Raw genomic sequence first — 18,350 nt, forward strand, 5'->3', positions numbered from 1 at the left:
CATTTGATTAGCAACCAGATCACACAAACACACTGAAATACAAAAACTAAGATCTCTCCTATCCACTTCCAGGTATGCCACTAGCCCACTCTACCAACTCATCATAGTTCGGGGTACTGAGAATTCCCATTTCAAAACTTTTTTGGTGAACACTAAAGAATTCATCCTTAAAAGCCTGGATGAATGCTCAATCTCCTCGACCTGGGTTTCCTCGTCCCGAGCACTCCTGATATACCTGGAACAACTATTCCACATATTCAGAAGCTCCTTCCCCTTTTAACTGTTTCGTTATGATTATTCTGCTCCAGTTAGTAGGAGCATTCCCTAACACTCTCAGAGTTTCAAACTGGGTGAAGGGTGCCTGCTGGGCATCTATTTCTGATGTTAGGCCGACTACATGTGTCCACCGTCCCCCACTATAATCCTGTGCTGGAGGAGCAGTGGGTCCACCTGCTACCTGCCTCCACTTACCCGCTGGACAGGCTGCCCTTACCAGCTGGTGTACGTCTCTCAGGTGTAATAGGTGTCCTACCCAGATTATGTCTAATTCTTCCCAGAATTTAGTGTTTGCGCTTCTAGGTTGTAATTTACCCAGGGAAGCCATTATCTGTTGTCTCTCACCTGGGGTGAATGGTTCATAATTTACTTTTGGCTGCGCATCTGCTCCCCCTTGGGTTACTAGCACTAAGTTGTGATCTAGCGCTTCACACTCCTCTGGAGGAGCGGTTAGTCCCTGTTGTGTGGACTCATAAGGAGGTAGAGGAACGGTTTCCCCTCTCCATTGCTTTTCTTCTAAAAGTTCCCTTACTCTGGATTCTAACTCCCTAATCCTTTCTTTGTCCTCACTCCACTTCTTAGTAGAAGCAACTACTTGCTCAATTAGTCCAGCTAACTGATGTATTAACAATACTCCTATTTTCTTTGTCATGGTTCTCTTTTCTTTATCCAACCACTTATGCTGTTGGCCCAGAGGGTAGGATAAGTCCCACCCCTCTTTTCTCATCTGTTTAATGAATTTGTTCCTCTTAGTCTTACACTCATTTATCAGGGATTCCGGAGGTCCCCACTGTGATCCTGCCATAATACAGATAAGTTTTATACTCACCACCTGGAGCCTTCTATTCTTCCTTCTCGCTTTCCCACTCCTAGGTCGCTCTTATCGGAGTCCGGTGTTACCTGTCAGGGGTGATAAAATCCCTCCTTACACTATTACGCTTACACTATTCTTACACCATTAAGCCGGCTTTTACTCCGGTGGTCACTCAGTCTCTCTTTCTCACTCACGTCTGAACATCACATCTCAGGCACCTTTTTCTCCAGTCTATACATTCACTTGAGTATTAAAGACAAATGCCTCCTTGTCTGTATATGTTCAGTTCAGACGTCTTTCACTCTCACACTCTCTCATCACATATGATCAGCCCACTGTAGTTTGACTCACCCTATTAGGTTTAGAACTCTATGCCAGTACCCAGGTTGTGGCCATTCAACCTGAGCCCGCAAACAGAGTCCCCGCAAACAGATCCCGGGGGTCTCCCGAGTTTCGGCACCAATTGTAGTAGGTAAAAATTACCTGAGACTGGTATGAGTCAAAATAGAGTCGGCTTTATTCTCTCAGGCCTGCGGGAGAACTTGACCCCTTGAAAGCAGAAGCCAAAGTTCTCTCTGAACACAGAAAAGTGGGGATATATATACAGCATGGCTTCTAATACTGGTCACGAATCAACCCCAGACCAGTCACGAATCAGAAATACAATTTACAACTGCTGGTCACGAAGCAAGCTTCCAGACCAACTAGAAAAAATACATTGATAGCTTCTGAACATAAACCAGTGTATCTGGCATTCTCGGCTCACGAAGCACAGGTCTTCTGTTTCCTGTTCTTCCCGCGGTTTTCCTTTGAAGTTCCGACGCTCTTCCATCTGCCTCATTGGGAGTTCCTCTTCAAACGGCCGATATCGCACTCCACACCATGGAATCGCTTTTCTTCCGCAAACCACACAACTTGTAGGAAAGGTAAGACTTCACAAACACATTCACATTTACATTGACTATCTATTGTTATGAAAATAAAAGTTAACTGGTATTAATGTCAGAAGCAGTACAAACAAGAATAACTTTTATTAATGTCAAAAGCAGTATAACCCTGAGGTAAAGTAGTATAAACCTGAGATTAGCCACAATGAAGGGTTATGCTTGTGATACATTCTAAGTACAAAGTTCAACCTTTTAGGTACAAAATACATTAACCCTTTAGGTACAAAATACATTGAGTACAAAAAACATTAACCCTTTCCCTCCTTCAAACCTCAAACCAACAGTGGTTGTGCTCAGATTTCTCTAGAATCTGCTGCTTCACTCAGGCTGCTGTCACTGACAGTCACAATCCTTTCTCTTTGTGAGACACTGAGTCAGTTCCCTGACTGGATTCTGGAACACACACAGAAGTGTCACCTGATGGTCAGAAGCAGTTTTGTGAACGCAGTGACCTTCTTTCTAACCTAATATTTTAACAGCTTCTCTGTCCAATGTCCATATTGAATAAGTTCCATATTTTAAATGATGTGTGCCATGCTTTACATGGCAGTATCCTCTGTACCTGGCGTCACACCAGCACTGAAACCCAACCTCCCAGAGTGACCCCAAACTGATGGGCCGTAACCAGGGGTGAAAACCTGTCTCCAGGTGACATCACAAAGCAGCCAGCAGCCTATCACACAGTGGCCTGCAATGATGTCACCAAGGCGCTGCAGTGGCCAGTTTGAATGGATGGGGTTTTGCGTCCGGTCCCAGCTCCAGGCACTGGACTATTTAAGCATTTCAACACAATCAAGAACTCAATGCAGCACAGGATCCCTCACCCCTGATATTACTGGACTGAGTGATGGTATATTTAAGAGATTGCACCATCTCATTTGCTGTTTCCAAAACAGAAGAAAGTAAAGTTAATTTATTAGTCACAAGTAAGGCTTACATTAACACTGCAATGAAGTTACTGTGAAATTCCCCAAGTTGCCACAGTCTGGTGCCTGTTCGGGTCAATGCACCTAACCAGCACGTCTTTCAGAATGTGGAAGGAAACCAGAGCACCCAGAGGAAACCAACACAGACGGGGGAGAACGTGCAAACTCCACACAGACAGTGACCCAAGCCGGGAATCAAATACGGGTCCCTGGTGCTGTGAAGCAGCAGTGTTTGCCATTGTGCTACCATGTCACCACTGATAGAATTAGAATGGGAAATTGAAAATTTAGTACAGCAACACAAAAAGCAGCACTCATCAGCTTTTGATGGCCACCCTCACAAAGGCTCGTAGAGCTCTTGATACTTTGCTTTCAGAACAAGTCAAAGCTGTTTACAATTTGTAAAACAAAGATATTATGAGCACAGTAACAGGGCGAGCCGCTTGTTGATATTTCAATTAAGGAAACAGCATTGTTCTGAAACTTAAACACAGAAACCCCACCACTTTTTAACCAAACCAGCGCAAACTTCTGCTTTTGCAGACTGCTATCGGAATTTGTTCATGGATTCTGATGCCTGTAGGGATAGGGGAAAAATTAATGACTTTCTGAAAAGCATCAATGTGACGTGGTTGTCAGAAAATAGTGCGAAGGAATTGGATAAATATATCACCAATTTGGAAATCAATGAGGCAATAGATGCACTTAAAAATAACAAAAACCTCAGTCCAATGGCTACATAATTATTTCAGCAGGCCTATTATCACTCACTAGAAACTGGAGCATTGGCTCCTTTGTGGAGAGATGCAGTCATACCAGTCATTCATAAGGAGGGTAAGGGAGCCAACAATGTGTGAATCAGATCGCTCCATATTGTTAATTAATTGTGATCTGAAAAGTCTAACATCTATACTGGCCCAAAGAGTAAATAGGATAATAATTGAGATCATCCACCCAGACCAAACTAGAATTATAACGGACAAGGACAAGGACAATAAGGACATAAAATGTGTTATAGCTGGAGAAGAGCACAAATTGCCATTAAATTCTGATGACATCATGCTCTACTTATCAGATCCTCCAAGATCCATATTCTTTCCGAAAAGACATGAAATAGAAATGTAACTTAAGAGCTCAACTTGATCCTGCATTACATATAAAATCTTTTTATTCAATAACTTGCAGCAGCAGCATCATATAAATAGTACCTTAACAACTAAACATTTTCATTGTTAATTACTTTTACCATTTGAAAAATAGTGGGAATATTGTACATGACTCCCATGATGAGCTGCATCTCCTTGACCCACGAAAAGAGAATATTAAAAACTCAGGTTACAAAGTTAATGTTGATAAAACTGAAGCAATGGAAATTAATGGACAGATCCCCAACCATATTCAGATACAAAGTGCCTTTAAGTGTCCCAGTAGGGGCAGTGAATATCTCGGTATTCTTGTCCCACCATCAATTGATAGAAGAAATGGAGCAAATTACACCAGTATCATTAATCATGTCAAGAGTGATCTGGATCGGTGGCAGACCCTACCCCTCTCTCTGTTAGGTAGGATTGAAGTTATTAGCATGAATGTCCTTCGCATCTTGTTGTACCTGTTTCAGAAGCTATTCAGATTCCAAAATCTACATTCAATATGCTGAAATGTCTGATTGTTTTATATGGTAAGGAAATGACCCTAATGTGATTTAAAACATTACACCTCACTAAATTGGAAGGAGGTTTAGCACTCTCTAATTTTTAATTCTATTTTTAGGCAGCTCAACTCAAATCTATGACAGCTTGGTTAACAGAGAGAATGGAAATATGGTGGCTGAACCTGGAGAAACTTGCATCTCAATTTCCATTAATAGCATTGCCATTTATGGAAAATAAGGACTGCAAAATGAATGGACGAGATTGACTACCAATATTTGGAAAGAAATTCAGAAACTATTTGATTTACCCAGTTAAATCTCAGCTCTGACCACTATTGGGTCTATAAATAATTTCATGTCCTCCATGCATGATAAAGACTTTGAGAAATTTCAAAATATGGTCTCACCTTCCTCCATCAGCTATTTCAGCAGAATACTCCAAAAGCATTTGAGCAGATCCGAGGGGAATTTGGCCTTCCGAATACTAACTTTTTTAGATTCTACAGATGAGCCACTTTTTTCAAAACATGAAGATATTAACAAAGTAAGATGTCCATCTCTATCAGAGTCATACTTTGTAAATATTCAACAAGGTGTCACTGTGGGAAAAGTAATATTCTGTATATAACAGACATTGCTCTCCATGGTTCCTAGCAATTCCTTACATATTAAAAGAAGATGGGAGGTTGAACTACAACAGGAGATACCAGTAGAAGACTGGAATGAAATTTGTTCTCAGTCCTACCTTGTCACTTGTTCAACTATCTGGAGAGAATATAAATGGAAGCTCATTCCTAGGCATTTCAGAACGCCACATATTAGTGGAAAAATTGGCTTCTCCTCCACAAGTAGTCATAGAGTCATGCAGCACACAAAAGACCCTCCGGCGCATTGAGTCTACACCGATAATAATTACAACTGAAGTCACAAAATATTGGTGAGGTCTCACCAACACCCTATTTAAACACTAACCCCTTTGCAATAAAGGTCAAAATGCCATTGCCTTTTTAACTACTTGGTGGTACTACTTGCTAGCTTTTTGTGATTCATGGACGAGAACACTTAGTTCCCTCTGTACTTCACTCACCTGCAGTGTCTCTCCATTTAGATAATAAACTCACCTGCAGTCTCTCTCCATTTAGATAATAATCTGTCTTTTGATTCCTCCTATAACAGTGCATAACATCACACTTCCCCATGTTAAATTCCATTTGTCAGGTTTTCACCCAGTCACCCAATCTATCTATCTCATTGCAGAATCTCAACATGCCCTTCCACCTACCTTCATATCATCAGCAAATTTGGAAACCTTACATTCTGTTGCATCCTCCAAGTCATTAATGTAAATAGTGAACAATTGCCGGCCATGAACTGATCCCTGTGGTACTCCACCAGTTACATATTCCTACTCTGAACAGGACCCATTTATTGCAACTCTCTGTTCTCTATCTGACAGCCAGTTTTCAATCCATGCTTTCTCCAATTCCATGGGTTTTTACTTCATGCATCAGCCTATTATGTGGCACCTTGTCAAATGCCTTTTGCAAATCTAAATACAGTACATCTATAGGTTCCCCTCTATCTATTCTCTCTGTTACATTCTCAGAGAATTTGAAGAAATTTGTCAGACATGATTTCGCTTTCATAAAACCATGTTGACTAGGTTTGAATAACCAGGTACTCATGGAATAATCTATCAGGAGTTGGACTTGAACCCACAACCTTGCTCTTTGAGTCAGAGGGATGTGGGTTCAAGTCCTACTCCAGGACTTGAGCACAAAAAATCCTAGTTGACTCTCCAGTGCAGTACAGATGGGTGGAAGAGATCATAGAGATAAGGAGGGGCAGGCCATGGAGGGATTTGAAAACAAACTCAAAAATATCACTGAAACTAATATGGAGTTTTCCTGGGAAGAGTGGGTTATTCCTCGAGTTTTATTCTTGACAGACTGTTAGAACTGCCTGAACAATTGAACTTTCCTTAGTGAATGAAATCAGAATGGTTAATCAGCAGTACTGACTGAAGACAATCCCTTAAGATGTCCATTCCAGCTGTTAGCAGGGTTTTCAACAAGGTGGCAATTAGACTCAGGAAACCAATGTCACAGTACAAAAGGTAAAACTTTTATTTAAAACCAGTGATCAGTGGGAGAAGTTATCTTGATGGTCACAGATACAGAATACCTGGGCCTCTCAAACAAGTTCTGAAGTTATCAGTAAAAACAGAATGGTTATACATTTTCTTTATCAGATTCCCCATCCTTTCTTAGTTTAAAATTAATTTCATTCAGAATACATGCTCTCTGTCAAGTACCTCAGCCAACTGCATTGTACCTGACAGCATGGTGGTATTTCATTCATCCATAAATAGACATGTGTTCCTGTGTCCAGGGGCATATCTATTCTGTGTCTGGACAATGACTGAACTTATTCATTATTGTTGCTAAACATGTTTCCTCATAAGAATCTTCCAGATATGAGTTTTCTAGCTAATGGGTTCCCAGGCCTTTGGCTCTAAACTTTTTACCTTTCCCATCACACCTTTCAGTAACTTGCATTGGCCAAAGTGTACAATCACAGTAAAGTACTTGAAATACATTTAGAATATCAGTTTATATGTTTTTAAATCATAGTTACTTGTTTAATTCTCTTACTGCATATACGTGTGAGTAAGTTATCATTTCTCTATTTATTCTTTGCTCTGCCAGTGTCTAAATGCTGTTTAAAACCCAAGATAAATGTAAAATTATCGCTTTCATATTCCTCCTTCTGGCCATATGGCCAGTCCAATACTCAGCCAGCTATAAATGCTTCGAAAGAACTATTCTACTCTTGATTGTCATTGACAATGCTGTATCTCATCCTGTGTTATCCCTCAAATGGATGATTGCCGGTAAGTATTCTCATACGCTGGAGGGGCACTTGGGATTCTGGTTAACTCTTCTTCCACTTGAAGTGATGCAACTGCTACTAAACCTCCCACGTACTTGGTTGCTAAAGAACAGCAACATCTGACTGCTTGTACAACCAGAAAGAAAATCAAAATGACTACCATGAAAATCACTTTCCCTTGCATATATTTGTCTCCATTGAACCCATCCAGCCAGTTGCTCAATTCCACAGAGAAAAAGTTTCTCGACCTTCTTCCAAATGTGTGTAACCAAATTAGTTATGTTCTCTGAAGTGTCTGGTATGTATGTGCAACACCTTGATCCAATTAAAGCATATTTTCCACCCCTAGCTGCCCATCTGATTCTGTAACACAACAGTGCACATTGCAACCATCTCATCACTGATCACCATAAGGGCTGTAACAGTATCGTTGGCAACTTGTCCCAAAATCGAGGTAATGGCTTCAATCTTGATTGATAGTCCTATGTATACGGGGGCATCATTATACCAAGGAAATTGTCTAATCCCACAATAGCACGTCGCTTTCTCCCAGTCGGAAGCTGGTAGGAATGATAAATATATGGGACTACATATCCAAGGTAACATGATCCCTTCTGTCCAATAGGCAACCACGGATATGCCTTATTTCCACAAATCCAATAAATACCATTGAAGGTTGGATACTTGCGTTCCCCTCTGAAGCAATATGGAATACTGCAAGATTGATGATTACTAGGTGGATTCAGACAAATTTGTTTGGTTACATCTACTGAGTGTTGACATTTACTTGCGCCCAAATTCCCTCCAGGGCCTCTTTTATTCTCAACACACAATATGTCTTGCTGCTTCAATTCTGCTTCATTTAAAATAAGACTGGGTGCTGGACCGGATGTGTTGAAGACAAGTGAATACTTGTTCACGTGACCTGGCCCACCTGTATAGGATCTATTTCTATAAAAGTCTACTCTATCACATTCCCTAGGAAAACTTAACACGACTGCCTCATGATCTCTAAAAGACTGAGTAAGCTGATCCCATACAATTAAATCTGCCCATGACAAAGGCACTGGGGCAGCACGGTAGCACAGTGGTTAGCACTGCTGCTTCACAGCTCCAGGGTCCTGGGTTCGATTCCCGGCTCGGGTCACTGTCTGTGTGGAGTTTGCACATTCTCCTCGTGTCTGCGTGGGTTTCCTCCGGGTGCTCCGGTTTCCTCCCACAGTCCAAAGATGTGTGGGTTAGGTTGATTGGCCATGCTAAATTGCCCCTTAGTGTCCCGGGATGCGTAGATTAGAGGGATTAGCGGGTAAATATGTAGGGATATGGGGGTAGGGCCTGGGTGGGATTGTGGTCGGTGCAGACTCGATGGGCCGAATGGCCTCTTTCTGTACTGTAGGGTTTCTGTGATTTCTGTGATTTCTGGGTGTAGGGGTATCCCTCCCTCAACATGTATTGGAATGTATGAGCATACCCAACATTTACATATATCAGCAGTTTTTTGCATACGTTTATGCCATGTATAGATCAGTATTAGCATGCAGTTCTCGATGGACTGTCTGTATCAAACATCGTAAACTCAACAATAAAAGAGCAGGAAAGTTTACAAACATTCTGATAACTTTTAACTAATGATTCAATACTCTTCTTTTGTGTCGCCCAGTTACTGGTCAGTATCAAAAAGATAGAAGTTCATACACAATTTTGCACTACCTCATCGATCTTGATCCTGAATCTTGAAGCTTGACAATCAGGTCTTGAGACTTGATTGTAGGCTGTCTTTCTTCTTTTCACCTGACCTGGAACAGATAGTTGAAGGTTGAAGTCTCGCTCCAGAGACTTGAACACTAAGGCTGACACTCCAGTGCAGTCCAGAGGGACTGTCAGAGGTCTACACATGGCATAAACGTATGCAAAAACTGCTGATATATCTAAATGTTGGGTATGCTCATACATTCCTATACATGTTGAGGGAGGAATACCCCTACACCCAGTGCCTTCGTCATGGGCAGATCTAAACATCTTTCAGAGGCCCTATTGTCTTCTCAGGTGAATGTAAAAGATCCCTTGATATTGCATTGTAGAAGAGGAGTCAATATCCTGGTCAATATGGATCCCACAATCAAAGTCACAGAAAAAGATTATTTGGTCATTATTAGTTTAAGGTTTGAGAAGGCTTGCTGTGAACAAATTGACGACATATCTGATATCACTGTGTCTGCACTTCAATATGCATGTTATTGACTAAAGAGTGTTCTGGATGTCCTGAGTTTGTGAAAGTTAATATATAAATGCAAAGCTTTCTTTCTGAGGGAAATTTTATGCTTCCTGTAAACTGGAAATTATAAACCCATTATACAGTGATATTGACCAATATATTGTGTACAGGACTCTTACTGGAGGCTCCTGAGTGTTTCAGTGAATAGGAACACACCATGCTGATGAATCAGGTAGTTTGGGTGAAGTTTAAAAACATTAATTTATTGTGAGTTATAAATCTATACTGAAGATTGATAAAACAGCAGACAAACAATAAAATATTCAGCTTACACCAAACTATGAACAAAGAAAATTACAGCACAGGAACAGGCCTTCGGCCCTCTAAGCCTGTACTGACCATGCTGCCCGACTGAACTAAAACCCCCTACCCTTCCGGGGACCATATCCCTCCAATCCCATCCTATTCATGTATTTGTCAAGACGCCCCTTAAAAGTCACTATCGTATCTATGAATCAACCAAAACAGCAACGCATTTTCAAAATGACTCAAGCTTTCTCAGAAATTAATCTTGGAAGACTGTTATGATGAACATACCACACCGTTATTACATTGAGGTATGATGGGCTGAGGGAATTCCGGTTTGTCGAGACTCACCCCCACTCCCTCAGTATATAAAGGTTAGTAGTCCTCCGAGACAACAGAATTAAAACGTTACCCATGATAACAGTCAGAGGATCCGTCTATAATTCACATCACCAACTAAAGCAGGGTCTGATTCTACCCCATACCCACTCGCTGAAGTTGGCACATAAATATACACACACTCACATCAGGGGAAGCTCTCTCAGAATACTACAGACAGAAGTTTCTTTAAATTCCCTGTGCTTTAGTGTGGCCCCAATCCCTAAATTCAAAAAAGACAATGAACTTATTTTGGAGTTGCTTTCCATCATATAAACCATCATAGTTACAGAGAAGTGGTCACATGGATCCATGGACCAATTGGTCTCATCCCAGGAAGACGCTCTTCGCCAGATGTGATGGACAACGTTTTCGAATTCCCAACTCTCTGCCTTTTGACCCTCCATTTAACACAATGCTCCTGTAGCCGTCAATCTGGTTTAATCATTCACTCATATCCACCTTCTACAAGAGGCTTATTCAACCTTTTCGCATGGAGGGGGTAGGGCGAGCTGACTTATGAAGGGAAACAACTTGCTGAGAAAAAGGACAGGTCAAATTAATAAATTGATCATGCATATAAAACATGAGTAATAAATAGGGATGACCATTAGAGTGTGAAAGAGTGAGAGTGTGTCCAGCTATCTCCCAGTCTCAGGTGCTTCCTCATCACCTGGTGAGTGTTGATGTGTGGGGATGAGAGTGATTACGAACATTGACACTGAGTGAGCGAGAGACTGAGTGAACCTGATCACACTCTGACCTCCCTCTCACCACACACACACACATCCCTCTGTTACACACAAACACAACCTCCTCACGCGCACAGCCATCCCCACCCCAACACATGCACACACATGCCCCTCACACACATACTGAAGCTCCCCCACCTCAATATGTGTGCATGTGGACACCCTCCAGACAGGGCCATAAAGAGGGCTTCCATGGACCACATAGAAGGGCTCCCTGAGCCACAATCTGATCCATATGGAAAAGCTTACCTTAGAAAGTTTGAGGGGAGAGTAAAAGTCTTGACAGAAATATCGCGGTTGAAGAGTTTCTCCCCTTTCTGAATCACCTGATGTCCCAGAAAAACATCAGCAAACTGAACACAAACCTTGCACTTTCCCCTGTGTAACCCTCTGATGGATCAGGAGACTTAATGACTGAAAGAACTATTTGTCACAAACCTCATATCATGATTTCTCTTTTGCGTGAATCCTATGATGGAGCAGGAGACTTGATGATCATGGGAATGATTTGTTACACTCCTCAAATTGAATGGTTTCTCTCCTGTGTGGATCCTTTGATGGAGCAGGAGACTTGATGGCCGTGAGGACGATTTACCTCACATCTGAATGGTTTCTCCCCTGTGCGAGTCCCCTGATGCTGCTGGAGATTCGATAACTGCGAGAATGATTTTTCACAAAACTCACATTCAAAGGGTTTCTCCCGTGTGAATCCTCTGATGGAGCAGGAGGCATGATGATCATGAGAATGATTTGTCACAGACTTCACACTTGAATAGTTTCTCCCCTGTGTAAATCCTCTGATGATGCAGGAGATTTGATGAATGTGAGAATGACTTGGCACACACATTGCACCTGAAGGGTTTCTCCCTTGTGTGAGTCCTCTGAGGCTGCATTGGATACCAGGACTATAAGCATGATTTGTTGCAGAACTCACATTTGAAAGGTTTCTCTCTTGTGTGACTGCGTTGGTGAGTGCGCAATGTTGATGAATGTGTGAAAGTTCTATCACACACCTCACACCTGAATGGTTTCTTTTCCATGTCGCTGTTCCTGTGTTACAGATGGGACAACAGATGCAGCTAGTGTGTTAGGAGACCTTATGAGCCTGTGGAACCTTCCTCACACTTGAACAGCCTCTCCCCTGTAGGAATGAGTCACTGATTCATAAGGCTTGATTGAATCTCTCACCACATTTGGAGCCCACTCACACTTCTTCCCAGCCTCACCCTGACTGATCACCCACAGTCGAACCTTCGGAAATGGTTCTGATGGAAGTTTCCACACCACTGACCAGTTTCAGATCTGATGATATGTCAAAGCTCCTCTGACCTGACCGATTTCCAGATGATGGTTTCACTGCCCAACCTTCTCTGTGTTGAGCAATGCTGTGAAGGGACTGGATGTCAACAGTTGTGCAGTTTTCCTTGGGTGATGGTCAGGATCTATCTGTGGTGTCTATCCTCTCTGTATTCTCTACTGTAGTACGATGCAATCCCTCTGTAAAACAAGAAAAGAAAACATGATTTCCACCAACTCTCTCTCCCCCTTTGTTGAAGGGAGTGACTCCTTCATTTTTCATTCATATCTTCACAGGATGTGAGTGTCACTGGGTAGAACAACATTTATTGCCCATCCCTAAATGTCCTGAGAAGGTGGTGGTGGTGAACTGCTTTTTCAAACTGCTGTGCTTTGTGTAGTGCAGACACACCTATCTTGCTCTCAAGGATAGGTTTTAGGATTTACACCCGAGTGAAGTCATGGTGATAGTCAAGATGGCGTGTGACTGGTGCTGGTGTTCCCATGCTCCTGCTATCCTGGTCTTCTAGCTGGTAAACATTGCATTTTTGAAGATGGGCTCAAAAGAGCCTTGGTGATTTGCTGCAGGACATTTGTACATTGTGCACGTTGCGCCAGCGATGAAATGAGTGAATGTTTGTGGATGAAGGGGGTGGTCAATCAAGCAGGCTGCTTTGTCCTGAATGGCGTTAGATTTCTAGAGTGTTGTTTGCACTGGATTTACCTCAGCAAGTGGAGAACATTCTATCACATTCCTGACTTGTGCCTGGTAGATAATGGACAGGCTTTGAGGAAGGTTAAAGCTCATGGGATACAAGGAGAAGTGGCTAGATGGGTGGAGAACTGGCTTGGCCATAGGAGACAGAGGGTAGTGGTCGAAGGGTCTTTTTCCGGCTGGAGGTCTGTGACCAGTGGTGTTCCGCAGGGCTCTGTACTGGGACCTCTGCTATTTGTGATATATATAAATGATTTGGAAGAAGGTGTAACTGGTGTAATCAGCAAGTTTGCGGATGACATGAAGATGGCTGGACTTGCGGATAGCGAAGAGCATTGTCGGGCAATACAGCAGGATAAAGATAGGCTGGAAAATTGGGCGGGGAGGTGGCAGATGGAGTTTAATCCGGATAAATGCGAAGTGATGCATTTTGGAAGAAATAATGTAGGGAGGAGTTATACAATAAATGGCAGAGTCATCAGGAGTATAGAAACACAGAGGGACCTAGGTGTGCAAGTCCACAAATCCTTGAAGGTGGCAACACAGGTGGAGAAGGTGGTGAAGAAGGCATATAGTATGCTTGCCTTTATAGGACGGGGTATAGAGTATAAAAGCTGGAGTCTGATGATGCAGCTGTATAGAACGCTGGTTAGGCCACATTTGGAGTACTGCGTCCAGTTCTGGTCGCCGCACTACCAGAAGGACGTGGAGGCGTTAGAGAGAGTGCAGAGAAGGTTTACCAGGATGTTGCCTGGTATGGAGGGTCTTAGCTATGAGGAGAGATTGGGTAAACTGGGGTTGTTCTCCCTGGAAAGACGGAGAATGAGGGGAGATCTAATAGAGGTGTACAAGATTATGAAGGGGATAGATAGGGTGAACGGTGGGAAGCTTTTTCCCAGATCAGAAGTGACGTTCACGAGGGGTCACGGGCTCAAGGTGAGAGGGGCGAAGTATAACTCAGATATTAGAGGGATGTTTTTTACACAGAGGGTGGTGGGGGCCTGGAATGCGCTGCCAAGTAGGGTGGTGGAGGCAGGCACGCTGACATCGTTTAAGACTTACCTGGATAGTCACATGAGCAGCCTGGGAATGGAGGGATACAAACGATTGGTCTAGATGGACCAAGGAGCGGCACAGACTTGGAGGGCCGAAGGGCCTGTTTCCTGTGCTGTACTCTTCTTTGTTCTTTGTTCTTTGCTCTTTGAATCAGGAGGTGAGTTACTCACTGCAGGATTCCCAGCTTTTGACTCTTTTAGCCACAGTATTTATATGGTTAGTCCAGTTCAGTTTGTGGTCAATGTTAACTGCCAAAATGATGATAGTGGGGGGATATGCAGTTTTTTTGCAACCAGCTAATCAGATCTAATCTCTCCAGTCCTACTACATCTAGTCATGAATGGTACTTGGCAACTAAACAACTAACTGGAGGATGCTCTGCAAAATATCCCCATCCTCAATGATGGAGAAGCCCATCACATCAGAGCAAAAGATAAGGTTGAAGCATACGCAACAATCTTCAGCCAGAAGAGTGGAGTACATAACCCATCTTGGTCTGCTCCGTAGATTCCCAGCATCATGCATGTTAGTCTTCAGTCAATTCTATCCACTCCGTGTGATATCAAGAAACAGCTGAAAGCACTGTGCAATACAAATGCTATGGGCCCAGACAATATTCCAGCAATAATACTGAAGACCTGTGCTCCAGAAATTGCTGCACCTCCAGCCAATGTTCCTTTACATTTACAACACAGGCATCTGTCCAGCAATGTTGAAAACCTACTTTGTCCTGCACACAAGAATTCTCATCAGTCTACTCTCGACTATCAGCGACTGCTGATAACTGTCATCAACAGAGCTTTCAAGTGGCACTTATTCAGCAATAACCTGCTCACGGACGCTCAGTTTGTGTTCCACCAGAGTCACTCAGCTCCTGATCTCATTACAGCCTTGGTTTAAACATGGACAAGACAGCTGAACTCCAAAGTTGAAGTGAGAGTGACTGCTCTTCACCTCAAGGCAACATTTAACCAAATGTGGCAACAAGGGATCCTCGCAAAACCAGAGTCAATGGGAACCAGGAGGAACGATTTTTTGCTGGTTGGAGTCATACCTCGCACAAAGATGGTTGTGGTGGTTGGAGGTCAATCATTTCAGTACCAGGACATCGCTGCAGGATTTCCTCAAGGTAGTGTCCTAGGTCCAACCATCTTCAATGACCTTCCTTCCATTATAGGTTCGGAAGTGGGGATGTTTGCTGATTACTGCACAATGTTCAGCACCATTTGCGACTCCTCACTTACTGGGGCAGTCCCTGTCCATATACAGCAAGTGAAGTGACAAGCAACATTCATGCCACACAATTGCCAGGCAATGACCATCTCCAATAAGAGGAATCTAACCTTGACATTCAATGGCATTACCATAGCTAAATCCCCCACTATCAACATCCTGGGAGTTTCCACTGACCAGAAACTGAACAAGCCACATAAATACTGCGACTCCCAGAGCAGGTCAGATGCTAGGAATCCTGCTGCAAGTAACTCAACTTCTGACTCTCATAGCCTGTTCACCATCTGCAAGGCACAAGTCAAGAGTGTGATGGAATACTCTCCCCTTGCCTGGGTGAGCACAGCTTCAATAAGAAGCTTGACACCATCAAAGAAAAAGCAGGCCTCTTGATTGGCATCTCATCCAGCACATTGAACATCTGCTTGATCCAGCACTGAAGCGTAGTGACAGCAGTAGCCCAGTGAATCTCAAGATGCACTGATCAACTAACTCATCAAGGCTCCCTCAACAGAATGTTGAAGCCCATGACATCTACCACTCAGACAAGGGCAGCAGACACATGGGAATACCATCACCACTTGCACGTTCTCCACAACGGCACTGACCATCCTGACTTGGAAAGATCTTGTCATTCCATCACTGTTATTGGGTCAAAATCATTGAACTCTCTGCCTAACAGCACTGTGGGCACACCTGCACCACATGGATTGCAATGATTTGAGAAGGTAGTTCACCACCACCTTCTCGGGCAATTAGGGATGTGCAATAGATGCTGGCTTAACCAGCGAAGCCCATATCCTGTGACATCGAGGAGCACAGTAAGAAGTCTAACAACACCAGGTTAAAGTCCAACAGGTTTATTTGGTAGTCACTAGCTTTCGCAACAGGTGTTCCTTCGTCAGGTGGGTGGGAGTTCTGATCACAAACAGGGCACAAAGACACAAACTCAATTTACATGAATAATGATTGGAATGTGAGTCTTTACAGCTAATCAAGTCTTAAAGGTACAGACAATGTGAGTGGAGGGAACATTAAGCACAGGTTAAAGAGATGTGTATTGTCTCCAGACAGGGCAGCTCGTGAGATTTTGCACATCCAGGCAAGTTGTGGGGGTTACAGATAGTGTGACATGAACCCAATATCCCGGTTGAGGCCGTCCTCATGTGTGACGAACCTGGCTATCAGTCTCTGCTCAGCGACTCTGCGCTGTCGTGTGTTGTGAAGGCCGCCTTGGAGAACGCTTACCCGGAGATCAGAGGCTGAATGCCCGTGACCCCAGTCCAATGCCGGCATCTCCACATCATGACTGGCATCGAGGAGCAGCAGAGAAGGGAGTGGGAGAGGAGCATGAACCAGTGCTTGGAGAGTGAACCTGTTACTTAGGGAGTAGCTCTTGGAATTATGGAGTAATACTGTGACACAGGAACTAAAACTGTAAATTGGGGAGTGGTTCTGTGAAATCAAGGGTTACGCTGCATCTCAGGGACTAAGACTAAGATTGGGGAGTGAATCACTGTTCAGGATGGAAACTTCCTCTTGCTTGAGGAGTGACTGACTCAGAGATTGCCCCCAAAGTGACCAACTCCTGAAGAAATAAAAGGAGGTGCGAGGGACATCCACTCGTAAGGTAGGGGGAAAGGGAGGCGGGTCGGTGCCTGACCTGCCGAGAATTTCCAGCATTTGTTTTATTTCTAGTTTTAAATGCAAAGAAACATAACATTCAACCCATCTACCAGTGCTTATGCTGCACATGAGCTTCCTCCCTATTTTATCTCACCCTGTCAGCAGCAGATCCTTCTATTCCTTTCTCCCTCATCTAGTTTCTCAAGTTTATTTATTTATTAGTCACAAGTAGGCTTACATTCAAACTGCAATGAAGTTACTGTGAAAATCCCCTAGTCCCCACACTCCGGCGCCTGTTCGGGTACACTGAGGGAGAATTTAGCATGGCCAATTCACCTAACCTGCAAATCTTTTGGACAGTGGGGGGAAACGTAAGCACCCGGAGGAAACCCATGCAGTCACGGGGAGAATGGACAAACTCCACATAGACAGTGACCAAAACAGGGAATTGAAGCCGGGTCCCTAGCGCTGTGAAGCAGCAGTGCTAACCACTATGCCACCGTGCCGCTTGCTTGGTTACACATCAATATTATTTGCCTCAACCATTTCCAGTGAGAGCAAGTTCCACATTTGAATCATTCTCCTGGGAAAGAAGTTTCTCTTGAAATCCTCACTGGACTTATTATTAAATATAACCATCTTATATTTCCGACCCTTAGTTTTGGACTCCCCCAAACAAGTGGGGGCATCTTTTTCATTTATCCCCGAATTTTTCTTTTTGTAATTCTTCATTTTAAAGATTTCTATGATGTTCCCCCAGCGCTCTCTTTTGTTGGGAAAAAGAATGCTAGCTGGTTCAGTCATTCCTGATTGTTACAATCTCACAATTCTCAACATCATACTGTTGGGGGGGTAGTATAGAATTCTAGTATCAGGTCCTTCATTTTAGTTTTATCATAATAAGGAGACTGGGTTAAGGTAATTATAAAGTGCCTTATATATATAGTAAAAATTCGCAATATGCCTGGAACAGTATATACAAAGGTATTATAAATTGCAAAGGTATTATAAACTGTATATCCACAAATTAACCAAGTATTATAAGCTTAAACTGTATTTTCAACCCTGTATTGTGCGCGTTGGCTAACTTTGTTCTGAATATAGCATGATGGGAAACACTGGTAGACAGGCCAAATTCTGTTAATACAATGGAGCACAGAAAGACAGCTTTTGTTATCTGTTTTTGGATATGTGAAAGGCAAGTTTAATCACAGACCTGGTAAGGGAGTAGATTCGTTCATGGGTAGCGAGGTTGGAGCAGTCTCTCAAG

The sequence above is a fragment of the Mustelus asterias genome, chromosome 8 (assembly GCF_964213995.1).
Source record: "Mustelus asterias chromosome 8, sMusAst1.hap1.1, whole genome shotgun sequence".
Classification (NCBI taxonomy): Eukaryota; Metazoa; Chordata; class Chondrichthyes; order Carcharhiniformes; family Triakidae; genus Mustelus; species Mustelus asterias.